We start from the raw sequence: 16,958 nt of genomic DNA on the forward strand, positions 1-16,958 counted from the left end.
GTGCGAGAAAGAACCGTCACCATTCTTCAAAATGAGAACATCAAGGAAAGTCAAACAACCATCTACTTCCTACTCCATGGTGAACTTTATGGAAGGGGATTAATTGTTGAAATGTTGGAAAAAATATCTAACTCTTCCTAGTCATGAGACCAGATGACACCAATGTCGTCGACAAATCTTTTCCAAATCTTCGGTAGGAGATGGGTTGAGGCAAAAGCCTTGGATTCAAAGTCTTCCTTAAAGATATTAGCAACAACCGGGGATAGGGGTGAGCCCATGGCCACCCCATAGGTTTGCTCATAGAACTCACCTTCAAAGCTAAGGAAAGTAGACGTGAGGCAAATTTCGACTAAATGAGCGGTATCAGGATTAGTGAGGTGGTTGATGACCTCAATGGCCTCCTTTATTAGAATGCAAGTATAAAGGGAGACCACATCTAAACTCACAAGAATGTCTCCAAAGTCAAACTTTATGCCGTTAAGCTCCTGGACAAATGACGAAGATTCTTTGATGAACGACTTTGTGAGGCCAACAAGGGGTCTAATCTTCAAGGCAAGGTACTTTGCAAGGAGGTAGGTTTGACCAACTATGGTGTTGATAATGGGTTTGAGGGGAGCCCCCTCTTTGTGAATCTTTGGAAGCCCATATATCCTTAGGGTAATGGGGCTACTCTCAATGAGTTTATGGAAAAAGGATCCCATAGAGTTACTAGACTTTATAGTTAGAGCAATAGTTCTGGAGATCCTTTTTAGGGGATACTTGACAAGCCTTTTATAGCTGCCACTATTACAAAGATGATCCAACATCTTCTAGCGATAATATTCCTTGTCAAGGATGACAACAACCTCTCCTTTGTCGGCCTTAAGAACCACAATGTCTTTGTTGTGGTATAAGAATTTGAAGGCCTCAAATTTAGGCTTACTAATATTGCTTTATAAAAATATATATGATATCATTAGTTTAAATTTTATTGGGTGAATAATTTGATAATTTCATCCACACTTTTAAGTTATGTGTTACAACAAATTATATCATTAAAAAAATATATTGTTAAATTTTAAATTTATAGTTATATCATAAATATCTAGGGAAACCTGTTTGCTTCATTATTTTTAAATATAAAACTAAATTGTAAAATTAAAATAATTATTACAAAATAATTTTCATCATTTTTTCGATATGTGACCTTTAGGAAAAAGTGGCCAAGTGATTTAGTATGGTATAACCATCTTTGAAGTTATAAAATAAAAACAATTATATTTAGTCAATCACAAAGGATTTTGTCCATATATTTCAATAACGTTTCAAGACTCCCATCTAGGAGAATTGCAATACAATGGAAACTCCAATGCATACTTCACCTAAGCAACAATAATGAAGTCAAATATCATATAAATCATCAACACCATCATGTTTTTAATTTAAGGTAAGACCTTCAAAATACGGTTAGTGCTTACCTCTTCGAGAAGGCTTTGATCCACGCCGATCACTCCCTCAGGTCCAACTAAAACTTGATTTATATATTCTCTTGTGAATGCCTTCACCTCTTCCATCACTTTTTCTTTAGGGTTCCTAGAGGTTCTCCAAAATTTTTTTCTCAGACGTTCGAGTTTGAAGATAAGTGTAGTAGGATTTATTGAGAGTTGAGAAGATGGGCTTTAATGGACTAAGGCTAGAGTATGCAAGGAACCTCTAGTTTTGTTGCATGGAAGGACTGCATGGAGGTAGTTTTGGATGGAAAAGGATTCAAGATAAAATAAATCAAAAAAGATGTTGCAACACCTCAAGCTTATGATGCTCAGAACCTTTCTCAATTGAAGAAAGATGTAGACAAGGCAAGGAGAATCATGTTGGAGGGAGTATAGAATCATATTGTCTCAAATATCTACAAAAAGAAACTTCGATGATAATGTGGAAAGCACTGACATAGTTGTTTGAGAATAGTAGTGAGCATAGGAAGTTGGCACCCAAGGATAAACTTCAAACTATCAAGATGCAGAAGAGTGACACAATCTTGTAGTATCTGAGCAAGTTTACACAGTGTTGTGATGAACTTGACTAGGTCATTGTTAATGTCCCTGAAGAAGACTTGGTAACCTTAGTCCTTCTGGGCCTTCCCAAGAGTTGGCATAGCTATCAAGATTTGGTGAATGGGAGCAAGAAACTATTGAGGTTGTAGCACTTAAGGTTTGATTTAATACATGATGAAATAAGGCATAATATTAGAGATGGGACTTCATCTAAGGGTGAGGGTGGAGAAAACTTTGCATTAGCTAGAAATGAAAAGAGGTGAAAAGCGGAGAAATCCCAGTCTAATCCAGAATCTAGTCAAGTGGGAATGAAGAAAGATTTTTCAAAAATTAAATGCTTGCATTGTCATGAATTCAAGCATTATGCCACAAAATGTCCACACAGGAGGGTAAGCAAGAAGATCTCAGGAGGAGTAGTAGGTGAAGCCTTGGCTTCAGAGTTTGAGGTTGACTTTACCCTCATTGCATTCATATACTTCGTAGTGATGAGAAGCATGTGGTACTTGGACTCGGGTGCATCATTCCACATGACAGGTAATATATTTTTTCAGTGACCTGGAGGAGAAAAATTTTTAAATGCACATTGAGATAGGGGATGATGGAAGGTATAGCATGACCGAGATTGGTATAGTCACCTTTTAGAGGGATTTGGGCTCCCCCCTCGTGTTATAGACATTTTTCTGCCTCGCAGAATGGAGCATGAAATGTCGATAATTACAGGGGTCCTCAGTCCCTAAACATGTTGTTCTTACCCCTAGAAGAACAAGGTCAGCAAACCACAGCACTTCCCATCAGTTCTCCACCTGAAAACACTCAGAAACAGGCTATTTTTGGATCATGTCAGCTGCTCCACTGAGCATCTGCACTGTAATGCAGCTGCTCCTCCTTGTACCTGCGCTGGAAGTCAAATCTAATGAAGGCTACCTGCGCTGGGCGAGATTGGCCAAGTGGCACAGTCATTCTGCAAGGTGTCAATTGCCCAGGAAGCTTCCAAACTGACACTTGGTTCAAGAGATTCGCCCTGTGATGAGTAAGAGGTACTTGATCTCCATGTGTAAGCAAGGATCTCCAAGTGGACTCAAGAACTGAAGATTAACTGAAGAGGGAGAGGACACAAGGCAGCTTTATGTCAGTCTCAAGCTGACTCATCCTCTCTTCTTCTATCCTATATATAGAGCTCTTCTATGAGGTCTATGGAGGCTGGAATTTTGTGCAAAGCAAGGAAGTGCTGTTGGTTTATAGTTAGAGCTATTGGGTGATTGCTTTTATAGAGGTGAAGAGGAGATTTCTTGCTGCTGGGGAGGTGCTGCTGGATTGGAGCCATTGATGGTTGTAACCTTCTCAGAACCCTTTTACTTCTATCAATAAAGCTTTGAATGTTCTCCTATATACTTGTATTGCATTGATGTATTGTATTTACTTGTATATTTGATTCACTCTAATCCATGCATCAGTTATGAGTACATGTTTCTTGTAGTTTCCCTCTCGTGTTTGTGCAGGATCTGTGTGTAGCTGGACCGGCAAAGGAAGCAGGGAGCTGGGAGCAAGAGACAAAGAGAGAGGATAGGATCGAAAAAAGCGAAAGACAATGGTTGGTCAATCTTTTCTTCCTTCTCTGTACTTTCATAAAGGAAAATAATCAAAGCTTTACTTTCAGTTGTTGCTAAGGACTGTCACCCTTAGAGTAGGGATAGGGTCATCCGAGTCGGATACTTTTCCCCACAACAAACTGGCGACTCTGCTGGGGAGCCTAGTATCTTGTTGGTGTTTGTCGTATCTTTGCTATTCATTTCCTGAACCAAAGAGTACCGAATCGAAAAGCTTTTGACTATATCAAAAGCGAAGTAGAGGGGCTGCTACTCTTGCTCATTTTTTAGCAGATTCATGATTTGAAGAGCTGATCTACAAAAGACTCTTGTACTCTTTGTGATAGCTTTTCATCCTCTTGATCATCCCTTAGCTTGTACTTGACCTATAGCTTTTTATTTCAGCAAAAACAGTGCATTTTTGAGCTTTTTATGACCCGGAAATCCTTGTAAACGCAACTCTCGTGTCTCAGTGCAGGCTGTCCACAGGCAGTCTGCATTCCAGCGCAGGTACTCCCTTCGGGAACTGCGCTAAGAGTCAATTTGACAGACCAGAGCCTGCACTGATCCAGTTAGGCTATGTCTTCCTGAGGTTTCCCACTGTGTCTGAGCCCTGTTTTCACTGTTATTTTGCTGCTGATTGCTTGTCATTGTACTTGCTGTAAACCAAATTTCCTTGACATTATTCCGCCTCAGTTGTGTGATGAAACTGTGAGTGTTCTTTCAGTATTTCTTGCTTCAGTTACAGTTTCCCATTGTGAAAATCACACCAGTATAGCTGTGACCTCTTAGATCCTGAACTGTAAAAGTGTCTTTGTGATCTTAAGAGCTAGTTTTATTACTGTTCATGGCTGTTTGAGTTTGTTTGTTTTTCATTTTATGGTTTGAATCTATACATTTCCAGTGTCTAAACAAGTCGATCTTAAGGTGTTTTTTGATTTTGGACAAGCTTGTTTATTTCTGCTTGAAATTAGATTCAAAGTTATACAACAGTTTTCCTTTCTGTCTTACATCAACATTAAGGATAACGAAAAGAAATATATGCATTGTGCATTTTGCATTTGACTGTGTGCTTGACGATTTAGGAAAATTTGCATTTTAGTGTGTGTTCTATGATCTGTGCGAAAAGTTGTGTCTTTCTTTTCCCTCAGTAGATTAAGGTTTTCAAAGTTGAAAGATTGAAAAGTTTTGCTTCTCATCTTAGATTGCATTTAGGAAGTTGTATATATACATCTCGTGGTGATCCTTAAAGGCAAACTACTAAGCAAGATCAACATTAAAATAAATCCAATTTACATAACAACGCTTTGTAACATAATGCAAACATCTAGAGGTCTAGGTAGAGACGTGTTCCGGCGTCGTTAAACATAGTGACTGTCGATCTCTACGAAGGTGGGTGATTCCTCCTGAGAGTCGGTGGCACTAATACGGACTTGTGCTCCCGCGTACCGTCGCGTATATTGGGAGACCCCTATAGGAAATTATCCTTTATCCTTAGGAAGCCGTGTCAGCCACCCTACTGACCGCGATGCAGTGAACACAGCATTCACGAAGATCGACCACCCGTACCGTAAAACGTATTCTGTGGTTTCGCGAAAGGTTTGGCACACCCTCTGCCTAGATCTCCAGAGCAGTTTCTTTTGGCCTTTTTCAAACTCTATAACTGAAAAAGTCCGACCGAGCATTTGTCACTTCGGGCTTGTTAATACATCGAAGGCGACTAGAGTCATCTTTAGCTTTTTCTCGACTCTTAAAACATGAAAAAGCAAGTTTGTGTCTAAAAGCGTCGTTAATAAAATTTATTTTAAGCGGAACATAATCACCTGTTATTCCCACGTTGATCTTTCAGTTGAAAAGTATGGAGCCCACCAACCAAGGAAGTAACCTTGGCGGAAGTCCAAATCCTTTCTCCTCTTGGGGAGATGTTGGTGCGCCTCATATGGCAACATTGTCACTTCCAGGGTTGACAATCGGCCTACCTGTATGGCTCTTTTCAACTAATGTAGTCCAGATCGCCACTAATCCTGAGCAGTCGAATCAACAGTCAGAACAATCTAGAACTACCCACCAGCCTTCCACTTCTTACGATACTTCCTCTGATCCTTCATCTTCGCAAGGTAGAGCTGGCAAAAGTCAGCCTCCTAAGGAGAAGAAAGAAAAGAAGAAGAAAGAAAAGAAGCAGAAGGAGCCTATGGCGAAGGCGACTGGGGGCAAGCAGAAGAAAACTGACAAAAACCCACACACTGCACCGACCGGGCCTAAATCGCCATGTGTCATTTGCCAAGGGACCCACTTTCATCGTGATTGTCCTTGTATTCCCCGGATACTAAGGGACTGGTCCCCAAGGTTGCACAATCCGGTAGCATCAACCTCTGATAGTCATGTTGATTGCAGTCTGTCAACTAGCAAGAGTGAAGGACGAAGAGGGAGACCAAGATCACCCTGTGTATTGTGTGAAGGCGAGCATGCCATCCAGAAATGTCCATTCTTAGATGAGGCCAAGAGATTTTTGGAAGATCGTCCGGTTTCACTGTTACGACTTCCTCCTGGATACCAAAAACTCGCGCCTAATCCCTTGATAGTTGAAAATCGAGCCGACCCGTCCAAGTGGTCAGCTGAAGTGTCGGTCATTGAGAATGAACCTACTGAATCCAGACCAGACGAGAGTCTAAAGGTCGAAATGGCAGCTGACCCGGTCCTTCCTTCAGAGGTTTCATCGTCCAATGACTCTGTCATTGAAGACCCATCTTCAAATGACACTGTCGCCGAAGAGTCATCTTCATGCGACACCCTCACTGAAGAGAATAAGGATGACACCATCCAGGTTCTTTTCATTAGCACCGACTCTGATGAGCGTCAGGGCAATGCGCCCATTCCTTTATCGCAGGAAGGAACATCATCAGGGTCATACCCGGCCGTATATTCGGTCCCACCACCAAGCAACCTGGTTGTATCCTTTGATTGGAATCAACTAGGCAGACCCCGGTTACCAGCCAGTATACCATTCAGAATCATTGTCCAGATCTATAGAATGATTATGGCTGGTACTATCATTGATGAGGGGGCGTCTGTGAGTATCCTTTCCTCTGTTGCTTGGAAAGCACTGGGTTCCCTAGCGCTTTTACCTGAGTTGAGAAATCTCTCAGGTTTTGATAAAGGAACCAGTCGACCATTAGGAATCCTCCCCAATGTACCTGTTACATTGAAAGGGAAGACCGTTAATATGAACGTGTTGGTCGTCCAGGGACCCTTGGATTATAACCTACTCCTTGGACGTGACTATATTTATTGCATGGGAGCGATAGCCTCCTCACTCTTTAGAGTAATGTGTTTTCCACACGAAGGAAGGGTGGTCAAGCTCGTAGACCAACTTTCGTTTCCGGGATCTCGCATCGCAAATAGTCAAATACCATTCCTAAATGGTCTGTTCACTCAAGATTCGCCTCCACCCCCAGTCCTCCTTCCCGATGAGTGCGAGTGATTCGGAAAGAAAGACTAGGACCCAGGGGGCATGCACCCTGGTCTGCTTCGGGCAGAAGAAACCCTGGGTATAAGGAAGAATTTCCGCAGAAGAATATGACTAGTCCGTACCCCGTCCGAAAGAAGGAAGAGGGGTTGTTCTGGAATAATACTCTTTTGTCAAAGTTATGTGAGTGAGATAATAGCTTCTCGCTCCCCTTGTCTAGATAATCAGGATACCGAGGATGAGGACCATTTGCTGTAGCAAGTAGTAACCATTTTTGAAGACAAGCCTCACCCATTAAAACCTATGTTTTGAAGGATAAGTAGGGGCAGCCTCCAAAGAAAGAGATTCTATTGTTACAACAGGTGGCCACCATCTTTAGTAACCTAATGTTAGACATCGCCGAAGAAAGAGATTGATTTGCGGCAGCAAATAGAACCCTCTTCGGATAATAAGAAAGAAGCAAGCCTCCCTCAATAATACCAATGTTTTGTCTTTGAGTAGTGTTCTTCTCTTGTCACAAATAGTTGTTCGTTAAAAGTTGGGCCGACGGGAAGCCTGAGTACCGCATAAGACCCCTTAAAATAACGAGAAGACTAGTATCGTTAACATTAGATTGGCAAGATGACAAGTAGCTGTGAACACCCAAAGAAAAGCAGAAGTAGGGGAGAGGAGGGGCAGCCTCGAAATTCTGTCCTATGCCTGGGGGCATGCAAACTTTTGGAATGTAAGCAAGGGACGACTATTTATTTTTTAAATTTTTAGGTCCTCCCTTTAAACCTGTAGGTCTAACCCTTTAAACTCGTAGGATTAGCCGTTTCCGACCTTACATGAAGAAAGCCTGTGGGGCAAAGGTAAAAACTTGCCAAAATTGGAGCATAGCTTCGTGCGGTAAAGCTCCTTAAAAAATAGCTATCTCATAGGAGGCGTTCTTATGACTGGTATATCGAGCAGTTTTAGCACATAGTTCATGCTCGTTAAAAAATAAACGCAAGATCCGAGCAGTTTTAGCACATAGTTCATGCTCATTAAAAAAATAGACATAAGTTTATGAGCAGGCTTCCCTTCAGAGTTCAAGCTCATTCAGAAAAAATGAACCGGTAAATAACCTTTTGAGATCGTAAATTCATCAGCCATAAAAGCCTTGGTCGTGTTTGTGCACCATCACCTCCACTGTTCATTTGGCCGATCATTCACCTCCATTTGTGTGTTTACCTCTTTTGAGAAACAGTTGCGAAGAGTGATTTCACCTAGCCATCCTTATGACACTGCCGTGATTGGAAAATTCCAACCTGTACCTGGAATCAGTTGCTATCCCTGTTTATCACTCGTTCCTCAAAAGACGAGTCTTCTTTGAGCTCTTTTCACTGACTCGTAAAATATGAAAAGTTTGCCGAGTTTTGGCCTTCCAGCTCGTTAAACAACCGGAAGAGCTATCCCTCCTCTAGATTTTAATCTTTTTGGACCTGAAGGATTATTGCACAAAAAGATCGAGTGCTTGTCTTGTTCGGCTCGTTAAAGCAATCGAAAACTCATCCCTTCTGTATTGTTTTATACTTTTTCGGACTTAAGGGATTAGATGACGAAAAAGGAATTATGGAGTTAACTTTCTGTACCTTTTCAGACTCTCTAAAAATGAAAAGGACCGAGTTCTCTTTGTCGTTAGACTCGTTAAAATGATTAAATAGCGACAAACTTGTCTTTAGACGAGAACGAGTTTCCCTATCGCTAAGCTCGTTAAAACATAGCGATGGGCTTGCCCGAAGGGCAGGTTATAGAACAAGCATATGTTATCCTCCTCAAGCTTGACAAAAATAAAGAGGTACTGGTCAGAAATGACTGGGGAAAAATTGGGAGAACATCAAAGTTTAATGGTAGCAAGTCACTCTTGAACATGACACTTTTCCTCCGTACCACATCGGGTTGGGTTGTTTCATTCACCGGTCTCATCACCATGGTCCTTGCCAAACCATCCACATTTGGGGTAATGCTACCGATCCATCGCATCAATGTCGTTATATGTTCAAGAGGGGTCATTCTGAAAGTGTCAACCGTGTCCCATCCATTGCCATACATTATCCTTCATCCATTCATGATCACCACCCTGAATCATATGTCACAGTTTGTTTTCACCTCCACTAAAATAATTAGCTCCGTTCCGTGTCATTGATGTGGGATTCATTAAGGCCCTCCTTTGACGGATCGCTTCTTGTCGACTTCAGCTCATTATCCAAGAAGTTGATCTAGGAACAACCCCTTCAATACTTTGAAGCTTGCATGCCTCAATGGCAAGTTTCTCACTTCCGGCGATAGGTATACATCAATGACCTTCGACCAGAAGATTTTGCGTGGCGTTCGACGCCAAGTCCTTTATTCACGCCACGTGAATTGTACTGCGGTACCTTGAGGGTCATTATCATTATTGGTGATTCCTCTCGCGCTTGTTAACGGTTTTCATTATTGGCCGGTAATCAAGCGATGTCTTTCCATGTTCGACTTCAGTGCAATTCTCACATGGATCGACTTGTACTTAGAGTGAAGATCGAACGAGTTTGAAGACCCCGGATCTAGTTTCATCCATCCAGGCTGCGATATATATTCAGGAAATATAAAAGCATTTGTCGTGTACATCATTGCAGCAGATGATCATCCTATTCAAAGGATGATAATTTCAGCAGAAAATTGTCAGTCTACTATCAGACGATCGTCTGCTCTATGTACCAGAATGTATTTATAAAGCTGAGCATGGGAATGCCCGCCTCAGCTAGATCATGAAAACAAAATGAAAAATAATGTATTGTATTGTATTGTATTACAGGGCGCCTCCTCAGCACTGGAATGAACTTCGGACCCTCTAGATAAAGCATTTCACCCGATAAACGGCCTCATACTTTAGGGGGCAACTGTTATAGACATTTTTGTGCCTCGCAGCATGGAGCATGAAATGTCGATAATTACAGGGATCCTCAGTCCCTAAACATGTTGTTCTTACCCCTAGAAGAACAAGGTCAGCAAACCACGGCACTTCCCATCAGTTCTCCACCTGAAAACACTCAGAAACAGGCTATTTTTGGATCATGTCAGCTGCTCCACTGAGCATCTGCGCTGTAATGCAACTCCTCCTCCTTGTACCTGCGCTGGAAGTCAAATCTAATGAAGGCTACCTGCGCTGGGCGAGATTGGCCAAGTGGCAGAGTCATTCTGCAAGGTGTCAATTGCCCAGGAAGCTTCCAAACTGACACTTGGTTCAAGAGATTCGCCCTGTGATGAGTAAGAGGTACTTGATCTCCATTTGTAAGCAAGGATCTCCAAGTGGACTCAAGAACTGAAGATTAACTGAAGAGGGAGAGGACACAAGGCAGCTTTATGTCAGTCTCAAGCTAACTCATCCTCTCTTCTTCTATCCTATATATAGAGCTCTTCTATGAGGTCTATGGAGGCTGGAATTTTGTGCAAAGCAAGGAAGTGCTGTTGGTTTATAGTTAGAGCTATTGGGTGATTGCTTTTATAGAGGTGAAGAGGAGATTTCTTGCTGCTGGGGAGGTGCTGCTGGATTGGAGCCATTGATGGTTGTAACCTTCTCAGAACCCTTTTACTTCTATCAATAAAGCTTTGAATGTTCTCCTATATACTTGTATTGCATTGATGTATTGTATTTACTTGTATATTTGATTCACTCTAATCCATGCATCAGTTATGAGTACATGTTTCTTGTAGTTTCCCTCTCGTGTTTGTGCAGGATCTGTGTGTAGCTGGACCGGCAAAGGAAGCAGGGAGCTGGGAACAAGAGACAAAGAGAGAGGATAGGATCGACAAAAGCGAAAGACAACGGTTGGTCAATCTTTTCTTCCTTCTCTGTACTTTCATAAAGGAAAATAATCAAATCTTTACTTTCAGTTGTTGCTAAGGACTGTCACCCTTAGAGTAGGGATAGGGTCATCCGAGTCGGATACTTTTCCCCACAACACCTCGAGCTCAAGGATGTTAGGTTCATTTCAGGCCTAAAGAAAAATCTCATCTCTGCTGCAATTTTGGAAGACCATGGTTATGATGTGATCTTTATAAAAGGAAAGGCATTCCTTTGATATGTGACCTTCAGAAAAAAGTGGCAAAGTGATTTAGTACGGTATAACCATATTTGAAATTAGAAAATAAAAACAATTATATTTATTCAGTCACAAAGGATTTTGTTCATATATTTCAATAAAGTTTGGAGTCTCCCATCTAGGCGAATTGCAATACCATGGGAACTCCAATGCATAATTCACCTAAGCAACAACAATGGAGTCAAATCTCATGTAAACCATTGACACCATCATGTTTTTAATTTAAGGTAAGACCTTCAAAATATGGTTAGTGCTTACCTCTTCGAGAAGGCTTTGATCCATGGCGGTCACTCCCTCGGGTCCAACTAAAACTTGATTTATATATTCTCTTGTGAATTCCTTCGCCTCTTCCATCACTCTTTCTTGGGGGTTCTTAGAGGTTCTCCAGAATTTGTTTCTCAGATGTTCGAGTTTGAAGATAAGTTTAGTAGGATTTCTTGAGAGTTGAGAAGATGGCCTTTAATGGACTAAGGCTAGAGTATGCCTTGGAAGTAACCTCTAATTTTGTTGCATGGAAAGACTGCATGGAGGTAGTATTGGATGGCAATGGATTTGAGCTAAAATAAATCAAAAAATATGTTGCAAAAACTTAAGCATATGATTCTCAGAACCTTTCTCAATGGAAGAAAGGTGTAACTAAGGCAAGGAGAATCATGTTGGAGGGAGTATAGAATCATATTGTCTCAAATATCTAGAAAAAAAAAACTTTGATCGTAATGTGGAAAGCACTAACATAGTTGTTTGAGAATAGTAGTGATCATAGGAAATTGGCGCTAATTGATAAACTTCAAACTATCAAGATGTAGAAGAGTGACACAATTTTGGAGTATCTGAGCAAGTCTACACAGTTTTGTGATGAACTTGACTGGGTCATTGTTAATGTCCCTAGAGAAGACTTGGTAACCTTAGTCCTTCTGGGCCTTCCCAAGAGTTGGCATAGCTATCAAGATTCGATGAATGGGAGCAAGAAACTATTGAGTTTGTAGCACTTATGGTTTGATTTAGTACATGAGGAAATAAGGTAGAATATTAGAGATGGGACTTCATCTAAGGGCAAGGGTGGAGAAAACTTTACATTGGCTAGAAAGGAAAAGAAGTTAAAAGGGGAGAAATCCCAGTCTAATCTAGAATCTAGTCAAGGGGGAATGAAGAAAGATTTGTCAAAAATAAAATGCTTGCATTGTCATGAATTTAGGCATTATGCCAGAAAACGTCCACACAAGAAGGTAAGCAAGAAGACCTCAGGAGGAGTAGCAGGTGAAGCCTTGACTTCATAGTTTGAGGTTGAATTTACCCTCATTGCATTCATATACATCGTAGTGATGAGAAGCATGTGGTACTTGGACTCAGGTGCATCATTCCACATGACATGTAATATATTTTTTTCAGTGACTTGGAGGAGAAAGATTTTTAAATTCAAATTGAGATGGGGGATGATGGAAGGTATAGCACAATCAATATTGGTATAGTCACCTTTCAGAGGGATTTGGTCTCCCCCCTGAAGCTTGAGGATGTTAGGTTAATTTCATGCCGAAAGAAAAATCTCATCTCTGTTGTAGTTTTGGAAGACCGTGGTTATGACGTGATCTTTATCAAAGGAGAGGAATTCCTTTGACACATAGGTACGGGATAGGTGAATGAGATTGGGGTTCGTGTGAAGGACCTATACAATCTAGATGTGGAGGATTGTGTTTCATTGACCACAAACGTGAAGAAGGTGCAGAGCCACGATGTCAATGAACTTTGGCATATAAAACATGGCCATTTTCATGATGGTGCTTTGAATAGCATGCAAAAGATAACCACATGCCTCCCAAAAGTAGCACTTGAGTAGCAAGATGTATGCCAAGGATGTACTTTGGGGAAGTACAGAAAATTCGCCTTACATAATCGGGACAATAAAGTGCATGAAGTTCTATAAAGGATCTACTTTTATGTCTGTGGACCTTTCTCGACATCCTCCACTGCCAAGAAAAAATATTTTACATTTTTATTGATGACTTCTCATGGAAGTGCTAGATCTCTTCATGTGGAAGAGAGATGAGACATTATCCAAGTTTGTGAAATTGAAGGCCTCGATTGAGACATGAATGAGTAAGAAGGTGAAGGCTCTCAGGAGAGATAATGGAAGTGAGTATGTGTTGAATGAATTTTTTAAAATGTGAAAAAAGGCATTTGATGAGAGTTGATAGAACCCCACAACCCATAGTAAAATGGGATGGATGAGAGGAAGAACCATAACATTGTGAGAGAAGTTAGGTGATGTGCATAATTAAGGCTTACCTCTGCACTTTTGGGTCATGTCATGCAACACAACAGTCTATTTAAAGAATCCGAGTCCTCATCAGATTCTGGGCATGACTGCACCAGAGGAGGGTTTCTCAAGGTGGAATTTGGATGTGTTGCACTTTAGGACTTTTTGGAGCCTTTGTTTACTGCCATGTCTCCAAAGAATCAAGGAAGAAGCTAGATTTGACATCCCAATTGGGGGTGTTTGTGGGTTGCATAGAAACTCCCCACAACTACTGTGTGTACTTTCCATCCCTTAGAATGATAGTTGTGAAAAGGGATGTAACATTTGATGAAGGTAAGGCCATGCAATGCTCTCTTGAGAGGGAGATTTAGATCCCAATAGGAGGGGAGGTTTTAGCTCCAAAGGAGGAACCTCAAGAAGTTGTGGAGCAACCACAAATTGAGGAGCAGAGAGTGGAGACAACCACTGAAGCATAGCCATCAAGAGAAGGTAGGAAAATGACCAGGGAGTCTAAGATACTTGTGCAGGATGTGAGGAAGAATGTGTGTTCTCCTTCAAATTAGTGTAGGAAGAGAAGGTCACCAAATTGGTACACTCGCTACATGGCTCTAATGACTAAGCTTATAGAGACTGAGGCATCCTCTTTCGAGGAAGCAGTAGAGAAACCTATGTGGGTTATGTATTGGTGGATGAATATGAATCCATCACAAAGAACAGTGTTTGATAAGTGCTCCCAAGACCAACAAATAAACTAGATGTGGGTTTGAGATGGATCTTCGAGGTAAAGTATGCAACAAACAAAAGCATAGAAAAGTACAAGGACATATTTGTGGCCAAGCGGTACTCTCAAGTTTAGGGGATTGTCTATGAGGAGACCTTTTCCCCTGTACCAAGATACTCATCCATCAGATCAATTCTTTCTTTGGTTACATAGATGGGGTGGAAGATCCACAAGATGGACATAAAAATAACATTTGTCAATGGAGTTATTCAAGAGGAAATGTATATTGAGAAACTAGAAGGCTTTGATACTTTTTGCCAGGAGTCTCATGTGTGAATATTCAAGTGATCATTGTACTATCTCAAGCAAGCACCCCATGCTTTGTACACCAAGATCGATAGTTACCTCACTAGTTTCGGCTTCACCAAAAGTGAAACAGATGAAAACCTCTATCATATTTCTGTATAAGATAATTTTTTTATTATTTTCTTATATGTTGATGACTTTATTTTAACTGGTGATGAGCAACTGATCATATCTTTTAAGGAGGACCTTGCAAGAGAGTTTGAAATGATGGAAATGGGTCTCATGCACTACTTCCTTGGATTGGAAGTATGGTAAGGCGATGGGGAAATATTTTTCTCTTAAGGAAAGTATGAAAATGAGATAATTCAAAGGTTCTGCATGGATAGTTGCAAACCCATGGAGACACATCTAGTAACCAACTCGAAGGAAGAGGATGCCATTTTAGGTGAGGAAGTGGATGCTACTATTCAGAAGTAGTTGGTGGGTTCTATTATCACTCCAAAATTTCTTTAGAAGTTGTTAGAGAAAGAAATGTTCAGAGGTAAGCACAAACCAACTTTGGAGATCAGGATCTAGCCTTCATAATTCTCAGAGAGGACTCTGTCCTTTTTATTTAAATTTGCTTTAGTTAATTAATTTTAAGCTAGTTATGATTGTACTTGGGTTTTGATTTGAATTTGGGTGGTGGGATTTCTTACATAGACAAACAGAGGGTTGCTTTTACCATTGGGCTATGGGATCAAATGTCAAAAAAACAAGACTAGATCAAGTTCTAAAAACAATGTCTACTGGGAAGGATAGGTGAGTTGTTACAGATCTCAAAGGCTGGATGGTGAAGTGGTTACTAATCAGATTCAGGGAGAAATTAAGGGTTCCTTAGGCTGGATTATGAAGATAAATGCAAGAGGTCAACCAGGATCGGAGAGCAATTAAGGGTTCTCAAATTCGGATATCAGAGGGAAACATATAAATGATTATGTGTACAAAGAAGAGTGTACTTGAACAAATTCTGAGTTAAATTTCTAGGTAATTCATTCAAATTTGGATAAAATTTAATTTTATGAAACACATAATAAAGTAACAAAATCAGACAAAGAAAACACTTCACTGTAATAGCTCATCTCATGAATCCTATAATGCAATACTTTTATTACTTGCTCCAGTCTGTTGACTTGAAAATTGGTACAATAACCCTTAGATTTAAGATCAAAATAACTCTACAAATGTATAATAATCCACACTCAATACTTCAATTTATGAAGTATTTATACAAAAAGAATTTACAAAATATCCCAAATTGTATTGGGAACTAATATAGGAGAATGAAAGATCTTCATGCAAGAATATAGAGACAATTATTGAACTGCTATTTGTTGTCCCTGTTCTTTAGGTTATGCTATCTTTGATATTTTACCCTTTAATCTATTTTGTTGTTTGATCTTAACGCTGGATGTTCTATCTACTTTGACCTTTTATCTAATACACTTTGAGCTTGCTGACCTGTCAATATCCTTTTACTGTGCTCCTTTACTTTTTACTGTACATTTTATATTTTTACTGTGTATTCCTCCAGTAAATCATTGAGTTTTTCCCATGTATCAGCTTTTGGTAATTGGATATTGAGCATCTTTCTGTATATCTCATCTTCCTCTGTATACTTGGCAAAAGTTGGCTTATTAACAAAAAGGTGTTTTACCTCATGCTGGAGGTAAAACATATTTTCAAAAGTTTGATACAATACTTTTCCAGTTGGTATGCCCTTCATGGATGAGGTATTCACCTGATCTTTGGCCACTTCCCTGATCTTCTTATTATAATCCTCCTGTGTCATTAGCTTATCATTTATAGTTAAAGGATTTGGTAAGCCCTTTTACCTCAAAAATTTGAACTTAACCATGAATCTGTCAATGGCTAGTTGCATGGTTTGGCACTTGTCCTCTAAATTCAACATCAAATTCCTCTTGGTGAGGGCCTTTTTAACTTCCAAAATTGTACCTGTTCTGTCGGGTATCTCCAATTCTTGCAGTTCATACTTGTTCTTGGATTTGAGTAAGTGAATGGTCCTTGAAACTTCCTCTGGCATGTCTCCAAATTCTTCTTTAACCATATGAATGGCTTCTGTAGCCTGCTTTATCAAATCAATTTGTTTAAAAATAACCAATATGGATGGCCAAATATCATTGACAGAGTCAATGATATTGGCCCACAGTTGCTCCTTAGCCTGACCTAAAGATTCATTTAGTGTTAGTTCCTTCTCTAGGTTTTTGATTCTCGCAGTCATACTTGTAGATTTATGTTGTTCTTCTTTGTGCATTATTTGGGTAAGTCTATAATCTGTCCCCAGGTTGATCACTTTCTCCTTAAGCCTGTTCATCTCAGCGGTTTGAATGGAAATTTCTTCCATCTCCTTGACCAACCTATTTGCTTCATCACCTGTTGAGCCTGTTGTTGATGTAGTTGGTGTAGATGCCTATAGTGTTGTGGCCATTGGA

The sequence above is a fragment of the Pinus tabuliformis genome, chromosome 2_2, assembly GCF_031772625.1.
Source record: "Pinus tabuliformis cultivar Carrire ecotype Pingquan chromosome 2_2, CPIR1, whole genome shotgun sequence".
Classification (NCBI taxonomy): domain Eukaryota; kingdom Viridiplantae; phylum Streptophyta; class Pinopsida; order Pinales; family Pinaceae; genus Pinus; species Pinus tabuliformis.